This window comes from Ambystoma mexicanum, unplaced genomic scaffold (assembly GCF_040938575.1).
Source record: "Ambystoma mexicanum isolate Mex_15411 unplaced genomic scaffold, UKY_AmexF1_1 Mex_scaf26, whole genome shotgun sequence".
Classification (NCBI taxonomy): Eukaryota; Metazoa; Chordata; class Amphibia; order Caudata; family Ambystomatidae; genus Ambystoma; species Ambystoma mexicanum.
Genome location: NW_027182440.1, coordinates 2,141,911 through 2,163,757, shown reverse-complemented (window position 1 = coordinate 2,163,757; position 21,847 = coordinate 2,141,911).

The following is a 21,847-nucleotide window of genomic DNA, read 5'->3' as shown; positions in this document are numbered from 1 at the left end:
TCTGTCCCATTCCCTTGCATAGAGAGCACATGTTCCTAACACTAACGGCGAGCTGGGAGTCTGTCACATTCCCTTGCATAGAAAGCACATGCTCCAAACACTAACAGCGAGCTGGGAGTCTGCCACATTCCCTTGCACAGAGAGCACATGTTCCTAACACTAACAGCGAGCTGGGATTCTGTGACATTCCAATGCATAGAGAGCACATGTTCCTAACACTAACAACACGCTGGGTGTCTGTCACATTCCCTTGCATAGAGAGCACATGTTCCTAACACTAACAGCGAGCTGGGAGTCTGTCACATTCCCTTGCATAGAAAGCACATGCACTTAACACTAACAGCGAGCTGGGAGTCTGCCACATTCCCCTGCATAGAGAGCACATGTTCCTATCACTAACAGCGTGCTGGGAATCTGTCACATTCCCTTGCCTAGAGAGCACATGTTCCTAACACTAACAGCGAGCTGGGAGTCTGTCACATTCCGGAACAGTGAGCTGGGAGTCTGTCACATTCCCTTGCACAGAGAGCACTAACAGCGATCTGGGAGTCGGTCACATTCCCTTGCACAGAGCACATGTTCCTAACACTAACAGCGAGCTGGGAGTCTGTCACATTCCCCTGCATAGAGAGCACATGTTCCTAACACTAACAGCGAGCTGGGCGTCTGTCACATTCTCCTGCATAGACAGCACATGTTCCTAACACTAACAGTGAGCTGAGAGTCTGTCACATTCCTTTGCATAGAGAGCACATGTTCCTAACACTAACATCGAGCTGGGCGTCTGTCACATTCAACTGCATAGAGAGCACATGTTCCTAACACTAACAGCGAATTGGGAGTCTGTCACATTCCCCTGCATAGAGAGGACATATTCCTAACATTGACAGCGAGCTGTGCGTCTGTTGCATTCCCCATCACAGAGAGCACATGCTAATAACACTAACAGCGAGCTGGGAGTCTGCCACATTCCCTTGCAAAGAGAGCATATGCTCCTAACACTAACAGCGAGATGGGAGTCTGCCACATTCCCCTGCATAGACAGCACATGCTCCTAACACAAACAGGGAGCTGGGCGTCTGTCACATTCCCCTGCATAGACAGCACATGTTCCTAACACTACCAGCGAGCTGGGAGTTTGTCATATTCCCCTGCATAGAGAGTGCATGTTCCTAACACTAACCGCAAGCTGGGAGTCTGTCACATTCCCCTGCATAGAGAGCACATATTCCTAACACTAACAGCGAATTGGGAGTCTGTCACATTCCCCTGCATAGAGAGGACATGTTCCTAACACTAACAGCATGCTGGGCCTCTGTCACATTCCCCTGCATAGAGAGCACATGTTCCTAACACTAACAGCGAGCTGAGAGTCTGTCACATTCCCCTGTATAGAGAGCACAAGTTCCTAACACTAACAGCTAGCTGGTTGTCTGTCACATTCCCCTGCATAGAGAGCACATGTTCCTAACACTAACAGCGAGCTGGGAGTCTGTCACATTCCCTAATAGCAAGCTGGGTGTCTGTCACATTCCCTTGCACAGAGAGCACTAACAGCGAGCTGGGAGTCTGTCACATTCCCCTGAATAGAGAGCACATGTTCTGAACACTAACAGCAAGCTGGGAGTCTGTCACATTCCTTTGCACAGAGAGCACTAACAGTGAGCTGGGAGTCTGTCACATTCCCCTGCATAGAGAGCACTTGTTCCTAACACTAACAGCGAGCTGGGAGTCTGTCACATTCCCTTGCATAGACAGCACATGCTCCTAACACCAACGGTGAGCTGGGAGTCTGTCACATTCTCCTGCATAGACAGCACATGTTCCTAACACTAACAGCGAGCTGAGAGTCTGTCACATTCCTTTGCATAGAGAGCACATGTTCCTAACACTAACAGCGAGCTTGTCGTCTGTCACATTCACCTGCATAGAGAGCACATGTTCCTAACACTAGCAGCGAGCTGGTAGTCTGTCACATCCCTTGCAGAGAGAGCACATATTCCTAACATTAACAGCGAGCTGTGCGTCTGTCACATTCTCCTGCATAAGGAACACATGTTCCTAACACTAAGCGCGAGCTGGGAGTCTGTCACATTCCCTTGCATAGAAAGCACATGTTCCTAACACTGACAGGGAGCTGGAAGTCTGTTGCATTTCCTTGCATAGAGAGCAAATGTTCCTAAAACTAACAGCGAGCTGGGAATCTGTCACATTCCTGGGCAGAGAGATCACTAACAGCAAGCTGGGAGTCTTTCACATTCCCTTGCATAGAGAGCACTAGTTCTGAACACTAACAGCGAGCTGGGAGTCTGTCACATTCCGTTGCATAGACAGCACATGTTTCTAACACTAACAGTGAGCTTGGAGTCTGTCCCATTCCCTTGCATAGAGAGCACATGTTCCAAACACTACCAGCGAGCTGGGAGTTTGTCATATTCCCCTGCATAGAGAGCTCATGTTCCTAACATTAACCGCGAGCTGGGAGTCTGTCACATTCCCCTGCATAGAGAGCACATGTTCCTAACACTAACAGCGAGTTGGGAGTCTGTCACATTCCCCTGCATAGAGAGGACATGTTCCTAACACTAACAGCATGCTGGGCCTCTGTCACATTCCCCTGCATAGAGAGCACATGTTCCTAACACTAACAGCGAGCTGAGAGTCTGTCACATTCCCCTGCATAGAGAGCACAAGTTCCTAACACTAACAGCTAGCTGGTTGTCTGTCACATTCCCCTGCATAGAGAGCACATGTTCCTAACACTAACTGCGAGCTGGGAGTCTGTCACATTCCCTAACAGCAAGCTGGGTGTCTGTCACATTCCCTTGCACAGAGAGCACTAACAGCGAGCTGGGAGTCTGTCACATTCCCTTGCATAGAGAGCACATGTTCCGAACACTAACAGCAAGCTGGGAGTCTGTCACATTCCTTTGCACAGAGAGTACTAACAGCGAGCTGGGAGTCTGTCACATTCCCCTGCATAGAGAGCACTAGTTCCTAACACTAACAGCGAGCTGGGAGTCTGTCACATTCCCTTGCATAGACAGCACATGCTCCTAACACCAACGGTGAGCTGGGAGTCTGCCACATTCCCTTGCACAGAGAGCACATGTTCCTAACACTAACCACGAGCTGGGAGTCTGTCACATTCCCCTGCATAGAGAGCACATGTTCCTAACACTAACAGCGAGTTGGGAGTCTGTCACATTCCCCTGCATAGAGAGGACATGTTCCTAACACTAACAGCAAGCTGGGCGTCTGTCACATTCCCCTGCATAGAGAGCACATGTTTCTAACACTAACAGCTAGCTGGGCATCTGTCACATTCCCCTGCATAGAGAGCACATGTTCCTAACACTAACAGCAGCGGGGAGTCTGTCAAATTCCCTAACAGCGAGCTGGGAGTTTGTCACATTCCCTTGCACAGAGAGCAGTAACAGTGAGCTGGGAGTCTGTCATATTCCCCTGCATAGAGAGCAAATGTCCCTAACACTAACAGCGAGATGGGAGTCTGTCACATTCGTTTGCATAGACAGCACATGTTCCTAACACTAACAGCGAGCTGGGAGTTAGTCACATTCCCTTGCACAGAGCACATGTTCCTAACACTAACAGCGAGCTGGGAGTCTGTCACATTCCCCTGCATAGAGAGCACATGTTCCTAACACTAACAGCGAGCTGGGCGTCTGTCACATTCTCCTGCATAGACAGCACATGTTCCTAACAATAACAGCGAGCTGGTAGTCTGTCACATTCACCTGCATAGAGAGCACATGTTCCTAACACTAGTAGCGAGCTGGTAGTCTTTCACATTCCCTTGCAGAGAGAGCACATATTCCTAACATTAACAGCGAGCTGTGCATCTGTCACATTCTCCTGCATAAGGAACACATGTTCCTGACACTAAGAGTGAGCTGGGAGTCTTTCACATTCCCTTGCATCGAAAGCACATGTTCCTAACACTGACAGGGAGCTGGAAGTCTGTTGCATTTCCTTGCATAGAGAGCAAATGTTCCTAAAACTAACAGCGAGCTGGGAATCTGTCACATTCCTTTGCACAGAGAGCACTAACAGCGAGCTGGGAGTCTGTTACATTCCCCTGCATAGAGAGCACTAGTTCCTAACACTAACAGCGAGCTGGGAGTCTGTCACATTCCCTTGCATAGACAGCACATGCTCCTAACACCAACGGTGAGCTGGGAGTCTGTCACATTCCCTTGCATAGAAAGCACATGCTCCTAACACTAACAGCGAGCTGGGAGTCTGCCACATTCCCTTGCACAGAGAGCACATGTTCCTAACACTAACCACGAGCTGGGAGTCTGTCACATTCCCCTGCATAGAGAGCACATGTTCCTAACACTAACAGCGAGTTGGGAGTCTGTCACATTCCCCTGCATAGAGAGGACATGTTCCTAACACTAACAGCATGCTGGGCCTCTGTCACATTCCCCTGCATAGAGAGCACATGTTCCTAACACTAACAGCGAGCTGAGAGTCTGTCACATTCCCCTGCATAGAGAGCACAAGTTCCTAACACTAACAGCTAGCTGGTTGTCTGTCACATTCCCCTGCATAGAGAGCACATGTTCCTAACACTAACAGCGAGCTGGGAGTCTGTCACATTCCCTAACAGCAAGCTGGGTGTCTGTCACATTCCCTTGCACAGAGAGCACTAACAGCGAGCTGGGAGTCTGTCACATTCCCTTGCATAGAGAGCACATGTTCCGAACACTAACAGCAAGCTGGGAGTCTGTCCCATTCCTTTGCACAGAGAGTACTAACAGCGAGCTGGGAGTCTGTCACATTCCCCTGCATAGAGAGCACTAGTTCCTAACACTAACAGCAAGCTGGGAGTCTGTCACATTCCCTTGCATAGGCAGCACATGCTCCTAACACCAACGGTGAGCTGGGAGTCTGCCACATTCCCTTGCACAGAGAGCACATGTTCCTAACACTAACCACGAGCTGGGAGTCTGTCACATTCCCCTGCATAGAGAGCACATGTTCCTAACACTAACAGCGAGTTGGGAGTCTGTCACATTCCCCTGCATAGAGAGGACATGTTCCTAACACTAACAGAAAGCTGGGCGTCTGTCACATTCCCCTGCATAGAGAGCACATGCTCCTAACACTAACAGTGAGCTGAGAGTCTGTCACATTCCCCTGCATAGAGAGCACATGTTTCTAACACTAACAGCTAGCTGGGCATATGTCACATTCCCATGCATAGAGAGCACATGTTCCTAACACTAACAGCAGCTGGGAGTCTGTCACATTCCCTAACAGCGAGCTGGGAGTCTGTCACATTCCCTTGCACAGAGAGCATTAACAGTGAGCTGGGAGTCTGTCATATTCCCCTGCATAGAGAGCAAATGTCCCTAACACTAACAGCGAGATGGGAGTCTGTCACATTCGTTTGCATAGACAGCACATGTTCCTAACACTAACAGCGAGCTGGGAGTTAGTCACATTCCCTTGCACAGAGCACATGTTCCTAACACTAACAGCGAGCTGGGAGTCTGTCACATTCCCATGCATAGAGAGCACATGTTCCTAACACTAACAGCGAGCTGGGCGTCTGTCACATTCTCCTGCATAGACAGCACATGTTCCTAACACTAACAGCGAGCTGAGAGTCTGTCACATTCCTTTGCATAGAGAGCACATGTTCCTAACACTAACAGCGAGGTGGGCGTCTGTCACATTCATCTGCATAGAGAGCACATGTTCCTAACACTAGCAGCGAGCTGGTAGTCTGTCACATTCCCTTGCAGAGAGAGCACATATTCCTAACATTAACAGCGAACTGTGCGTCTGTAACATTCTCCTGCATAAGGAACACATGTTCCTAACACTAAGAGCGAGCTGGGAGTCTTTCACATTCCCTTGCATCGAAAGCACATGCTCCTAACACTGACAGGGAGCTGGAAGTCTATTGCATTTCCTTGCATAGAGAGCAAATGTTCCTAAAACTAACAGCGAGCTGGGAATCTGTCACATTCCTGGGCACAGAGATCACTAACAGCAAGCTGGGAGTCTTTCACATTCCCTTGCATAGAGAGCACTAGTTCCGAACACTAACAGCGAGCTGGGAGTATGTCACATTCCCTTGCATAGACAGCACATGTTCCTAACACTAACAGTGAGCTTGGAGTCTGTCACATTCCCTTGCATATAGAGCACATGTACGTAACACTAACAGCGAGCTGGGATTCTGTGACATTCCAATGCATAGAGAGCACATGTTCCTAACACTAACAGCGAGTTGGGAGTCTGTCACATTCCCCTGCATAGAGAGGACATGTTCCTAACACTAACAGCAAGCTGGGCGTCTGTCACATTCCCCTGCATAGAGAGCACATGTTTCTAACACTAACAGCTAGCTGGGCATCTGTCACATTCCCCTGCATAGAGAGCACATGTTCCTAACACTAACAGCAGCGGGGAGTCTGTCAAATTCCCTAACAGCGAGCTGGGAGTTTGTCACATTCCCTTGCACAGAGAGCAGTAACAGTGAGCTGGGAGTCTGTCATATTCCCCTGCATAGAGAGCAAATGTCCCTAACACTAACAGCGAGATGGGAGTCTGTCACATTCGTTTGCATAGACAGCACATGTTCCTAACACTAACAGCGAGCTGGGAGTTAGTCACATTCCCTTGCACAGAGCACATGTTCCTAACACTAACAGCGAGCTGGGAGTCTGTCACATTCCCCTGCATAGAGAGCACATGTTCCTAACACTAACAGCGAGCTGGGCGTCTGTCACATTCTCCTGCATAGACAGCACATGTTCCTAACAATAACAGCGAGCTGGTAGTCTGTCACATTCACCTGCATAGAGAGCACATGTTCCTAACACTAGTAGCGAGCTGGTAGTCTTTCACATTCCCTTGCAGAGAGAGCACATATTCCTAACATTAACAGCGAGCTGTGCATCTGTCACATTCTCCTGCATAAGGAACACATGTTCCTGACACTAAGAGTGAGCTGGGAGTCTTTCACATTCCCTTGCATCGAAAGCACATGTTCCTAACACTGACAGGGAGCTGGAAGTCTGTTGCATTTCCTTGCATAGAGAGCAAATGTTCCTAAAACTAACAGCGAGCTGGGAATCTGTCACATTCCTTTGCACAGAGAGCACTAACAGCGAGCTGGGAGTCTGTTACATTCCCCTGCATAGAGAGCACTAGTTCCTAACACTAACAGCGAGCTGGGAGTCTGTCACATTCCCTTGCATAGACAGCACATGCTCCTAACACCAACGGTGAGCTGGGAGTCTGTCACATTCCCTTGCATAGAAAGCACATGCTCCTAACACTAACAGCGAGCTGGGAGTCTGCCACATTCCCTTGCACAGAGAGCACATGTTCCTAACACTAACCACGAGCTGGGAGTCTGTCACATTCCCCTGCATAGAGAGCACATGTTCCTAACACTAACAGCGAGTTGGGAGTCTGTCACATTCCCCTGCATAGAGAGGACATGTTCCTAACACTAACAGCATGCTGGGCCTCTGTCACATTCCCCTGCATAGAGAGCACATGTTCCTAACACTAACAGCGAGCTGAGAGTCTGTCACATTCCCCTGCATAGAGAGCACAAGTTCCTAACACTAACAGCTAGCTGGTTGTCTGTCACATTCCCCTGCATAGAGAGCACATGTTCCTAACACTAACAGCGAGCTGGGAGTCTGTCACATTCCCTAACAGCAAGCTGGGTGTCTGTCACATTCCCTTGCACAGAGAGCACTAACAGCGAGCTGGGAGTCTGTCACATTCCCTTGCATAGAGAGCACATGTTCCGAACACTAACAGCAAGCTGGGAGTCTGTCCCATTCCTTTGCACAGAGAGTACTAACAGCGAGCTGGGAGTCTGTCACATTCCCCTGCATAGAGAGCACTAGTTCCTAACACTAACAGCAAGCTGGGAGTCTGTCACATTCCCTTGCATAGGCAGCACATGCTCCTAACACCAACGGTGAGCTGGGAGTCTGCCACATTCCCTTGCACAGAGAGCACATGTTCCTAACACTAACCACGAGCTGGGAGTCTGTCACATTCCCCTGCATAGAGAGCACATGTTCCTAACACTAACAGCGAGTTGGGAGTCTGTCACATTCCCCTGCATAGAGAGGACATGTTCCTAACACTAACAGAAAGCTGGGCGTCTGTCACATTCCCCTGCATAGAGAGCACATGTTCCTAACACTAACAGTGAGCTGAGAGTCTGTCACATTCCCCTGCATAGAGAGCACATGTTTCTAACACTAACAGCTAGCTGGGCATATGTCACATTCCCATGCATAGAGAGCACATGTTCCTAACACTGACAGCAGCTGGGAGTCTGTCACATTCCCTAACAGCGAGCTGGGAGTCTGTCACATTCCCTTGCACAGAGAGCATTAACAGTGAGCTGGGAGTCTGTCATATTCCCCTGCATAGAGAGCAAATGTCCCTAACACTAACAGCGAGATGGGAGTCTGTCACATTCGTTTGCATAGACAGCACATGTTCCTAACACTAACAGCGAGCTGGGAGTTAGTCACATTCCCTTGCACAGAGCACATGTTCCTAATACTAACAGCGAGCTGGGAGTCTGTCACATTCCCATGCATAGAGAGCACATGTTCCTAACACTAACAGCGAGCTGGGCGTCTGTCACATTCTCCTGCATAGACAGCACATGTTCCTAACACTAACAGCGAGCTGAGAGTCTGTCACATTCCTTTGCATAGAGAGCACATGTTCCTAACACTAACAGCGAGGTGGGCGTCTGTCACATTCATCTGCATAGAGAGCACATGTTCCTAACACTAGCAGCGAGCTGGTAGTCTGTCACATTCCCTTGCAGAGAGAGCACATATTCCTAACATTAACAGCGAACTGTGCGTCTGTAACATTCTCCTGCATAAGGAACACATGTTCCTAACACTAAGAGCGAGCTGGGAGTCTTTCACATTCCCTTGCATCGAAAGCACATGCTCCTAACACTGACAGGGAGCTGGAAGTCTATTGCATTTCCTTGCATAGAGAGCAAATGTTCCTAAAACTAACAGCGAGCTGGGAATCTGTCACATTCCTGGGCACAGAGATCACTAACAGCAAGCTGGGAGTCTTTCACATTCCCTTGCATAGAGAGCACTAGTTCCGAACACTAACAGCGAGCTGGGAGTATGTCACATTCCCTTGCATAGACAGCACATGTTCCTAACACTAACAGTGAGCTTGGAGTCTGTCACATTCCCTTGCATATAGAGCACATGTACGTAACACTAACAGCGAGCTGGGATTCTGTGACATTCCAATGCATAGAGAGCACATGTTCCTAACACTAACAGCAAGCTGGGTGTCTGTCACATTCCCTTGCATAGAGAGCACATGTTCCTAACACTAACGGAGAGCTGGGTGTCTGTCACATTCCCTTTCCTCGAGAGCACATGTTCCTAACACTAAGAGCGAGCTGGGAGTCTGTCACATTCCCTTGCATAGAAAGCACATGCTCCTAACACTAACAACGAGCTGGGAGTCTGCCACATTCATTGCACAGTGAGCACATGTTCCTAACACTAACAGCAAGCTGGGTGTCTGTCACATTCCCTTGCCTAGAGAGCACATGTTCCTAACACTAACAGCGAGCTGGGAGTCTGTCACATTCCCTTGCCTAGAGAGCACATGTTCCTAACACTAACAGTGAGCTGGGAGTCTGCCATTTTCCCTTACGCAGAGAGCACATGTTCCTAACACTAACAGCGAGCTGGGAGTCTGTCACACTGCCCTGCACAGAGAGCACATGTTCCTAACAATAACAGCGAACTGGGAGTCTGCCACATTCGCTTGCACAGAGAGCACATGCTCCTAACACTAACAGTGAGCTGGGACTCTGCCACATTCCCTTGCAAAGAGAGCATATGCTCCTAACACTAACAGCGAGCTGGGAGTCTGCCACATTCCCCTGCATAAAGAGCACATGTTCCTATCACTAACAGCGTGCTGGGAATCTGTCACATTCACTTGACTAGAGAGCACATGTTCCTAACACTAACAGCGAGCTGGGAGTCTTTCACATTCCCTAACAGCGAGCTGGGAGTCTGTCACATTCCCTTGCACAGAGAGCACTAACAGTGAGCTGGGAGTCTGTCACATTCCCCTGCATAGAGAGCAAATGTCCCTAACACTAACAGCAGGATGGGAGTTTGTCACATTCTCCTGCATAGACAGCACATGTTCCTAACACTAACAGCGAGCTGAGAGTCTGTCACATTCCTTTGCATAGAGCGCACATGTTCCTAACACTAACAGCGAGCTGGGCGTCTGTCACATTCACCTGCATAGAGAGCACATGTTCCTAACACTAGCAGCGAGCTGGTAGTCTGTCACATCCCTTGCATCGAAAGCACATGCTCCTAACACTGACAGGGAGCTGGAAGTCTATTGCATTTCCTTGCATAGAGAGCAAATGTTCCTAAAACTAACAGCGAGCTGGGAATCTGTCACATTCCTGGGCACAGAGATCACTAACAGCAAGCTGGGAGTCTTTCACATTCCCTTGCATAGAGAGCACTAGTTCTGAACACTAACAGCGAGCTGGGAGTATGTCACATTCCCTTGCATAGACAGCACATGTTCCTAACACTAACAGTGAGCTTGGAGTCTGTCACATTCCCTTGCATATAGAGCACATGTACGTAACACTAACAGCGAGCTGGGATTCTGTGACATTCCAATGCATAGAGAGCACATGTTCCTAACACTAACAGCAAGCTGGGTGTCTGTCACATTCCCTTGCATAGAGTGCACATGTTCCTAACACTAACGGAGAGCTGGGTGTCTGTCACATTCCCTTTCCTCGAGAGCACATGTTCCTAACACTAAGAGCGAGCTGGGAGTCTGTCACATTCCCTTGCATAGAAAGCACATGCTCCTAACACTAACAACGAGCTGGGAGTCTGCCACATTCATTGCACAGTGAGCACATGTTCCTAACACTAACAGCAAGCTGGGTGTCTGTCACATTCCCTTGCCTAGAGAGCACATGTTCCTAACACTAACAGCGAGCTGGGAGTCTGTCACATTCCCTTGCCTAGAGAGCACATGTTCCTAACACTAACAGTGAGCTGGGAGTCTGCCATTTTCCCTTACGCAGAGAGCACATGTTCCTAACACTAACAGCGAGCTGGGAGTCTGTCACACTGCCCTGCACAGAGAGCACATGTTCCTAACAATAACAGCGAACTGGGAGTCTGCCACATTCGCTTGCACAGAGAGCACATGCTCCTAACACTAACAGTGAGCTGGGACTCTGCCACATTCCCTTGCAAAGAGAGCATATGCTCCTAACACTAACAGCGAGCTGGGAGTCTGCCACATTCCCCTGCATAAAGAGCACATGTTCCTATCACTAACAGCGTGCTGGGAATCTGTCACATTCACTTGACTAGAGAGCACATGTTCCTAACACTAACAGCGAGCTGGGAGTCTTTCACATTCCCTAACAGCGAGCTGGGAGTCTGTCACATTCCCTTGCACAGAGAGCACTAACAGTGAGCTGGGAGTCTGTCACATTCCCCTGCATAGAGAGCAAATGTCCCTAACACTAACAGCAGGATGGGAGTTTGTCACATTCTCCTGCATAGACAGCACATGTTCCTAACACTAACAGCGAGCTGAGAGTCTGTCACATTCCTTTGCATAGAGCGCACATGTTCCTAACACTAACAGCGAGCTGGGCGTCTGTCACATTCACCTGCATAGAGAGCACATGTTCCTAACACTAGCAGCGAGCTGGTAGTCTGTCACATCCCTTGCAGAGAGAGCACATATTCCTAACATTAACAGCGAGCTGTGCGTCTGTCACATTCTCCTGCATAAGGAACACATGTTCCTAACACTAAGCGCGAGCTGGGAGTCTGTCACATTCCCTTGCATAGAATGCACATGTTCCTAACACTGACAGGGAGCTGGAAGTCTGTTGCATTTCCTTGCATAGAGAGCAAATGTTCCTAAAACTAACAGCGAGCTGGGAATCTGTCACATTCCCTTGCATAGAGGCACTAGTTCCGAACACTAACAGCGAGATGGGAGTCTGTCACATTCCGTTGCATAGACAGCACATGTTCCTAATACTAACAGTGAGCTTGGAGTCTGTCCCATTCCCTTGCATAGAGAGCACATGTTCCTAACACTAACAGCAAGCTGGGATTCTGTGACATTCCAATGCATAGAGAGCACATGTTCCTAACACTAACAACAAGCTGGGTGTCTGTCACATTCCCTTGCATAGAGAGCACATGTTCCTAACACTAACGGCGAGCTGGGTGTCTGTCACATTCCCTTTCCTCAAGTGCACATGTTCCTAACACTAACAGCGAGCTGGGAGTCTGTCACATTCCCTTGCATAGAAAGCACATGCTCCTAACACTAACAGCGAGCTGGGAGTCTGCCACATTCCCTTGCACAGAGAGCACATGTTCCTAACACTAACAGCGAGCTGGGTGTCTGTCACATTCCCTTGCCTAGAGAGCACATGTTCCTAACACTAACAGCGAGCTGGGATTCTGTGGCATTCCAATGCATAGTGAGCACATGTTCCTAACACTAACAACAAGCTGGGTGTCTGTCACATTCCCTTGCATAGAGAGCATTAACAGTGAGCTGGGAGTCTGTCATATTCCCCTGCATAGAGAGCAAATGTCCCTAACACTAACAGCGAGATGGGAGTCTGTCACATTCGTTTGCATAGACAGCACATGTTCCTAACACTAACAGCGAGCTGGGAGTTAGTCACATTCCCTTGCACAGAGCACATGTTCCTAACACTAACAGCGAGCTGGGAGTCTGTCACATTCCCATGCATAGAGAGCACATGTTCCTAACACTAACAGCGAGCTGGGCGTCTGTCACATTCTCCTGCATAGACAGCACATGTTCCTAACACTAACAGCGAGCTGAGAGTCTGTCACATTCCTTTGCATAGAGAGCACATGTTCCTAACACTAACAGCGAGGTGGGCGTCTGTCACATTCACCTGCATAGAGAGCACATGTTCCTAACACTAGCAGCGAGCTGGTAGTCTGTCACATTCCCTTGCAGAGAGAGCACATATTCCTAACATTAACAGCGAACTGTGCGTCTGTCACATTCTCCTGCATAAGGAACACATGTTCCTAACACTAAGAGCGAGCTGGGAGTCTTTCACATTCCCTTGCATCGAAAGCACATGCTCCTAACACTGACAGGGAGCTGGAAGTGTGTTGCATTTCCTTGCATAGAGAGCAAATGTTCCTAAAACTAACAGCGAGATGGGAATCTGTCACATTCCTGGGCACAGAGATCACTAACAGCAAGCTGGGAGTCTTTCACATTCCCTTGCATAGAGAGCACTAGTTCCGAACACTAACAGCGAGCTGGGAGTCTGTCACATTCCCTTGCATAGACAGCACATGTTCCTAACACTAACAGTGAGCTTGGAGTCTGTCACATTCCCTTGCATATAGAGCACATGTACGTAACACTAACAGCGAGCTGGGATTCTGTGACATTCCAATGCATAGAGAGCACATGTTCCTAACACTAACAGCAAGCTGGGTGTCTGTCACATTCCCTTGCATAGAGAGCACATGTTCCTAACACTAACGGAGAGCTGGTAGTCTGTCACAGTCCCCTGCATAGAGAGCACATGTTCCTAACACTAACAGCGAGCTGGGAGTCTGTCAAATTCCCTTGCATAGAGAGCACATGTTCCTAACACTAACAGCGAGCAGGGAGTTTGTCACATTCCCCTGCATAGAGACCACATGTTCCTAACACTAACAGCGAGCTGGGCGTCTGTCGCATTCCCCTGCATAGAAAGCACATGTTCCTAACACTAATAGTGAGCTGGGAGTCTGTCATATTCCCTTGCATAGAGAGCACATGTTCCGAACACTAACAGCAAGCTGGGAGTCTGTCACATTGCCTTGCACAGAGAGCACTAACAGCGAGCTGGTAGTCTGTCACATTCCCCTGCATAGAGAGCACATGTTCCTAAAACTAACAGCGAGCTGGGAGTCTGTCAAATTCCCTTGCATAGACAGCACATGTTCCTAACACTAACAGCGAGCAGGGAGTCTGGCACCTTCCCCTGCATAGAGAGCAAATGTTCCTAACACTAACAGTGAGCTGGGAGTTGGTCACATACCCTTGCACAACGCACATGTTCCTAACACTAACAGCGAGCTGGGAGTCTGTCACATTCCCTTGCATAGACAGCACATGTTCCTAACACTAACAGTGAGCTGGGAGTTGGTCACATTCCCTTGCACAACACACATGTTCCTAACACTAACAGCAAGCTGGGAGTCTGTCACATTACCCTGCATAGAGAGCAAATGTTCCTAACACTAACAGCGAGCTGGGCGTCTGTCACATTCCCCTGCATAGACAGTACATGTTCCTAACACTAACAGCGAGCTGGGAGTCTGTCACATTCCTTTGCATAAAGAGCACATGTTCCTAACACTAACAGCGAGCTGGGCGCCTGTCACATTCACCTGCATAGAGAGCATATGTTCCTAACACTAGCAGTGAGCTGGTAGTCTGTCACATTCCCTTGCAGAGAGAGCACATATTCCTAACATTAACAATGAGCTGGGCATCTGTCACATTCTCCTGCATAAGGAACTCATGTTCATAACACTAAGAGTGAGCTGGGAATCTGTCACATTCCCTTGCATAGAAAGCACATGTTCCTAACACTGACAGGGAGCTGGAAATCTGTTGCATTTCCTTGCATAGAGAGCAAATGTTCCTAAAACTAACAGCGAGCTGGGAATCTGTCACATTCCTGGGAACAGAGAGCACTAACAGCAAGCTGGGAGTCTTTCACATTCCCTTGCATAGAGAGCACTAGTACCGAACACTAACAGCAAGCTGGGAGTCTGTCACCTTCCCTTGTACAGAGAACACTAACAGCGAGCTGGGAGTCTGTCACATTCCCCTGCATAGAGAGCACATGTTCCTAAAACTAACAGCGAGCTGGGAGTCTGTCACATTCCCTTGCATAGACAGCATATGTTCCTAACACTAACAGTGAGGTTGGAGTCTGTCACATTACCTTGCATAGAGAGTATATGTTCGTAAAACTAACAACGAGCTGGGATTCTGTCAAATTCCAATGCATAGAGCGCACATGTTCCTAACACTAACAGCAAGCTGGGAGCCTGTCACATTCCCTTGTATAGAAAGCACATGTTCCTAACACTAACAGGGAGCTGGGAGTCTGTCGCATTTCCTTGCATAGAGAGCACATGTTCCAAACACTAACAGCAAGCTGGGAGTCTGTCACCTTGCCTTGCACAGAGAGCACTAACAGCGAGCTGGTAGTCTGTCACAGTCCCCTGCATAGAGAGCACATGTTCCTAACACTAACAGCGAGCTGGGAGTCTGTCAAATTCCCTTGCATAGACAGCACATGTTCCTAACACTAACAGCGAGCAGGGAGTTTGTCACATTCCCCTGCATAGAGACCACATGTTCCTAACACTAACAGCGAGCTGGGCGTCTGTCGCATTCCCCTGCATAGAAAGCACATGTTCCTAACACTAATAGTGAGCTGGGAGTCTGTCATATTCCCTTGCATAGAGAGCACATGTTCCGAACACTAACAGCAAGCTGGGAGTCTGTCACATTGCCTTGCACAGAGAGCACTAACAGCGAGCTGGTAGTCTGTCACATTCCCCTGCATAGAGAGCACATGTTCCTAACACTAACAGCGAGCTGGGAGTCTGTCAAATTCCCTTGCATAGACAGCACATGTTCCTAACACTAACAGCGAGCAGGGAGTCTGGCACCTTCCACTGTATAGAGACCACATGTTCCTAACACTAACAGCGAGCTGGGAGTCTGTCAAATTCCCTTGCAAAGACAGTACATGTTCCTAACACTAACAGCGAGCAGGGTGTCTGTCACATTCCCCTGCATAGAGACCACATGTTCCTAACACTAACAGCGAGATGGGCGTCTGTCGCATTCCCCTGCATAAACAGCACATGTTCCTAACACTAACAGTGACCGGGGCGTCTGTCACATTCCCCTGAATAGAGAGCACCTGTTACTAACACTAACAGCGAGCTAGGAGTATGTCACATTTCCTTGCAGAGAGAGCATATATTTCTAACATTAACAGAGAGCTGGGAGTCTGTCACATTCCCCTGCATAGGGAGCACATGTTCCTAACACTAACAGCGAGCTGGGAGTATGTCACATTTCCTTCCATAGAGAGCACATCTTCCTAACACTAACAGCGAGCTGGGAGTCTGTCACAGTCCCTTGCATAGAAAGCACATGTTCCTAACACTGACAAGCAGCAGGAAGTCTGTTGAATTTCCTTGCATAGAGAGGAAATGTTCCTAAAACTAACAGAGAGCTGGGAGTCTGTCACATTCCCGGGCACAGAGAGCACTAACAGCGAGCTGGGAGTCTGTAACATTCCCTTGCATAGACAGCACATGTTCCTAACACTAACAGCGAGCTGGGAGTCTGTCACATTCCCTTGCATAAAGAGCACATGTTTCTAACACTAACAGTGAGCTGGGAGTCTGTCGCATTCCCCTGCAAAGAGAGCACATGTTCCTGACACTAACAGCGAGCTGGGCGTCTGTCACATTCACCTACATAGAAAGCACATGTTCCTAACACTAACAGTGAGCTGGGAGTCTGTCATATTCCCTTGCATAGAGAGCACATGTTCCGAACACTAACAGCAAGCTGGGAGTCTGTCACATTGCCTTGCACAGAGAGCACTAACAGCGAGCTGGTAGTCTGTCACATTCCCCTGCATAGAGAGCACATGTTCCTAACACTAACAGCGAGCTGGGAGTCTGTCAAATTCCCTTGCATAGACAGCACATGTTCCTAACACTAACAGCGAGCAGGGAGTCTGGCACATTCCACTGCATAAAGACCACATGTTCCTAACACTAACAGCGAGCTGGGAGTCTGTAAAATTCCCTTGCAAAGACAGCACATGTTCCTAACACTAACAGCGAGCAGGGTGTCTGTCACATTCCCCTGCATAGAGACCACATGTTCCTAACACTAACAGCGAGATGGGCGTCTGTCGCATTCCCCTGCATAGACAGCACATGTTCCTAACACTAACAGCGACCGGGGCATCTGTCACATTCCCCTGAATAGAGAGCACCTGTTACTAACACTAACAGCGAGCTAGGAGTGTGTCACATTCCCTTGCAGAGAGAGCATATATTTCTAACATTAACAGAGAGCTGGGAGTCTGTCACATTCCCCTGCATAGGGAGCACATGTTCCTAACACTAACAGCGAGCTGGGAGTATGTCACATTTCCTTCCATAGAGAGCACATCTTCCTAACACTAACGGCGAGCTGGGAGTCTGTCACATTCGCTTGCATAGAAAGCACATGTTCCTAACACTGACAAGCAGCAGGAAGTCTGTTGCATTTCCTTGCATAGAAAGGAAATGTTTCTAAAAATAACAGAGAGCTGGGAGTCTGTCACATTCCTGAGCACAGAGAGCACTAACAGCGAGCTGGGAGTCTGTCACATTCCCTTGCATAGAGAGCACATGTTTCTAACACTAACAGTGAGCTGGGAGTCTGTCGCATTCCCCTGCAAAGAGAGCACATGTTCCTGACACTAACAGCGAGCTGGGCTTCTGTCACATTCACCTACATAGAGAGCACATGTTCCTAACACTAACAGCGAGCTGGGAGTCTGTCACATTCCCTTGCAGAGAGAGCACATGTTCCTAATACTAACAGCGAGCTGGGAGTCTGTCACATTCCCCTGCATAGAGAGCACATGTTCCTAATACTAACAGCGAGCTGGGAGTCTGTCACATTCCTTTGCATAGAGAGCACATGTTCCTAACACTAACAGCGAGCTGGGCATCTGTCACATTCACTTGCATAGAGAGCATATGTTCCTAACACTAGCAGCGAGCTGGTAGTCTGTCACATTCCCTTGCAGAGAGAGCACATATTCCTAACATTAACAATGAGCTGGGCATCTGTCACATTCTCCTGCATAAGGAACTCATGTTCATAACACTAAGAGCGAGCTGGGAATCTGTCACATTGCCTTGCACAGAGAGCACTAACAGCGAGCTGGTAGTCTGTCACATTCCCCTGCATAGAGAGCACATGTTCCTAACACTAACAGCGAGCTGGGAGTCTGTCAAATTCCCTTGCATAGACAGCACATGTTCCTAACACTAACAGCGAGCAGGGAGTCTGGCACAATCCACTGCATAGAGACCACATGTTCCTAACACTAACAGCGAGCTGGGAGTCTGTAAAATTCCTTTGCAAAGACAGCACATGTTCCTAACACTAACAGCGAGCAGGGTGTCTGTCACATTCCCCTGCATAGAGACCACATGTTCCTAACACTAACAGCGAGATGGGCGTCTGTCGCATTCCCCTGCATAGACAGCACATGTTCCTAACACTAACAGCGACCGGGGCGTCTGTCACATTCCCCTGAATAGAGAGCACCTGTTACTAACACTAACAGCGAGCTAGGAGTGTGTCACATTCCCTTGCAGAGAGAGCACATGTTCCTAACACTAACAGTGAGCGGGGCGTCTGTCACATTCCCCTGCATAGGGAGCACATGTTCCTAACACTAACAGCGAGCTGGGAGTATGTCACATTCCCTTCCATAGAGAGCACATCTTCCTAACACTAACAGCGAGCTGGGAGTCTGTCACATTCCCTTGCATAGAAAGCACATGTTCCTAACACTGACAAGCAGCAGGAAGTCTGTTGCATTTCCTTGCATAGAGAGGAAATGTTCCTAAAAATAACAGAGAGCTGGGAGTCTGTCACATTCCTGAGCACAGAGAGCACTAACAGCGAGCTGGGAGTCTGTCACATTCCCTTGCATAGAGAGAACATGTTTCTAACACTAACAGTGAGCTGGGAGTCTGTCGTATTCCCCTGCAAAGAGAGCACATGTTCCTGACACTAACAGCGAGCTGGGCGTCTGTCACATTCACCTACATAGAGAGCACATGTTCCTAACACTAACAGCGAGCTGGGAGTCTGTCACATTCCCTTGCAGAGAGAGCACATGTTCCTAAAACTAACAGCAAGCTGGGAGTCTGTCACATTCCTTTGCATAGAGAGCACATGTTCCTAACACTAACAGCGAGCTGGGAGACTGTCACATTCCCCTGCATAGAGAGCACATGTTCCTAACACTAACAGCGAGCTGGGAGTCTGTCACATTCCTTTGCATAGAGAGCACATGTTCCTTACACTAACAGCGAGCTGGGCATCTGTCACATTTACTTGCATAGAGAGCATATGTTCCTAACACTAGCAGCGAGCTGGTAGTCTGTCACATTCCCTTGCAGAGAGAGCACATATTCCTAACATTAACAATGAGCTGGGCATCTGTCACATTCTCCTGCAAAAGGAACTCATGTTCATAACACTAAGAGCGAGCTGGGAATCTGTCACATTCTCTTGCATAGAAAGCACATGTTCGTAACACTGACAGGGAGCTGGAAGTCTGTTGCATTTCCTTGCATAGAGAGCAAATGTTCCTAAAACTAACAGCGAGCTGGGAATCTGTCACATTCCTGGGCACAAAGAGCACTAACAGCAAGCTGGGAGTCTTTCACATTCCCTTGCATAGAGAGCACTAGTTCCGAACACTAACAGCAAGCTGGGAGTCTGTCACCTTCCCTTGTACAGAGAGCACTAACAGCGAGCTGGGAGTCTGTCACATTCCCCTGCATAGAGAGCACATGTTCCTAACACTAACAGCGAGCTGGGAGTCTGTCACATTCCCTTGCATAGACACCATATGTTCCTAACACTAACAGTGAGGTTGGAGTCTGTCACATTCCCTTGCATAGAGAGCATATGTTCGTAAAACTAACAACGAGCTGGGATTCTGTCAAATTCCAATGCATAGAGCGCACATGTTCCTAACAATAACAGCAAGCTGGGTGTCTGTCACATTCCCTTGCATAGAGGGCACACGTTCCTAACACTAACAGCAAGCTGGGAGTCTGTCACATTCCCTTGCATAGAGAGCACAAGTTCTTAGCACTAACAGCGAGCTGGGAGCCTGTCACATTCCCTTGTATAGAAAGCAAATGTTCCTAACACTAACAGGGAGCTGGGAGTCTGTAGCATTTCCTTGCATAGAGAGCAAATGTTCCTAAAACTAACAGCGAGCTGGGAGTCTGTCACATTCCCTTACACAGAGAGCACAAACAGTGAGCTGGGAGTCTGTCATATTCTGTTGAATAGAGAGCACATGTTCCAAACACTAACAGCAAGCTGGGAGTCTGTCACATTGCCTTGCACAGAGAGCACTAACAGCGAGCTGGTAGTCTGTCACAGTCCCCTGCATAGAGAGCACATGTTCCTAACACTAACAGCGAGCTGGGAGTATGTCAAATTCCCTTGCATAGACAGCACATGTTCCTAACACTAACAGCGAGCTGGGCGTCTGTCGCATTCCCCTGCATAGAAAGCACATGTTCCTAACACTAACAGTGAGCTGGGAGTCTGTCATATTCCCTTGCATAGAGAGCAGATGTTCCGAACACTAACAGCAAGCTGGGAGTCTGTCACATTGCCTTGCACAGAGAGCACTAACAGCGAGCTGGTAGTCTGTCACATTCCCCTGCATAGAGAGCACATGTTCCTAACACTAACAGCGAGCTGGGAGTCTGTCAAATTCCCTTGCATAGACAGCACATGTTCCTAACACTAACAGCGAGCAGGGAGTCTGGCACATTCCACTGCATAGAGACCACATGTTCCTAACACTAACAGCGAGCTGGGAGTCTGTCAAATTCCCTTGCAAAGACAGCACATGTTCCTCACACTAACAGCGAGCAGGGTGCCTGTCACATTCCCCTGCATAGAGACCACATGTTCCTAACACTAACAGCGAGCTGGGCGTCTGTCGCATTCCCATGCATAGACAGCACATGTTCCTAACACTAACAGCGACCGGGGCGTCTGTCACATTCCCTTGAATAGAGAGCACCTGTTACTAACACTAACAGCGAGCTAGGCGTGTGTCACATTCCCTTGCAGAGAAAGCATATAATTCTAACATTAACAGAGAGCTGGGAGTCTGTCACATTCCCCTGCATAGGGAGCACATGTTCCTAACACTAACAGCGAGCTGGGAGTATGTCACATTCCCTTCCATAGAGAGCACATCTTCCTAACACTAACAGCGAGCTGGGAGTCTGTCACATTCCCTTGCATAGAAAGCACATGTTCCTAACACTGACAAGCAGAAGGAAGTCTGTTGCATTTCCTTGCATAGAGAGGAAATGTTCCTAAAACTAACAGAGAGCTGGGAGTCTGTCACATTCCCGGGCACAGAGAGCACTAACAGCGAGCTGGGAGTCTATAACATTCCCTTGCATAGACAGCACATGTTCCTAACACTAACAGCGAGCTGGGAGTCTGTCACATTCCCTTGCATAGAGAGCACATGTTTCTAACACTAACAGTGAGCTGGGAGTCTGCCGCATTCCCCTGCAAAGAGAGCACATGTTCCTGACACTAACAGCGAGCTGGGCGTCTGTCACATTCACCTACATAGAGAGCACATGTTCCTAACACTAACAGCGAGCTGGGAGTCTGTCACATTCCCTTGCAGAGAGAGGACATGTTCCTAAAACTAACAGCAAGCTGGGAGTCTGTCACATTCCTTTGCATAGAGAGCACATGTTCCTAACACTAACAGCGAGTTGGGCGTCTGTCACATTCTCCTGCATAAGGAGCACATGTTCCTAACACTAAAAGCAAGCTCAGAGTCTGCCACTTTCCCTTGCATAGAGAGCACATG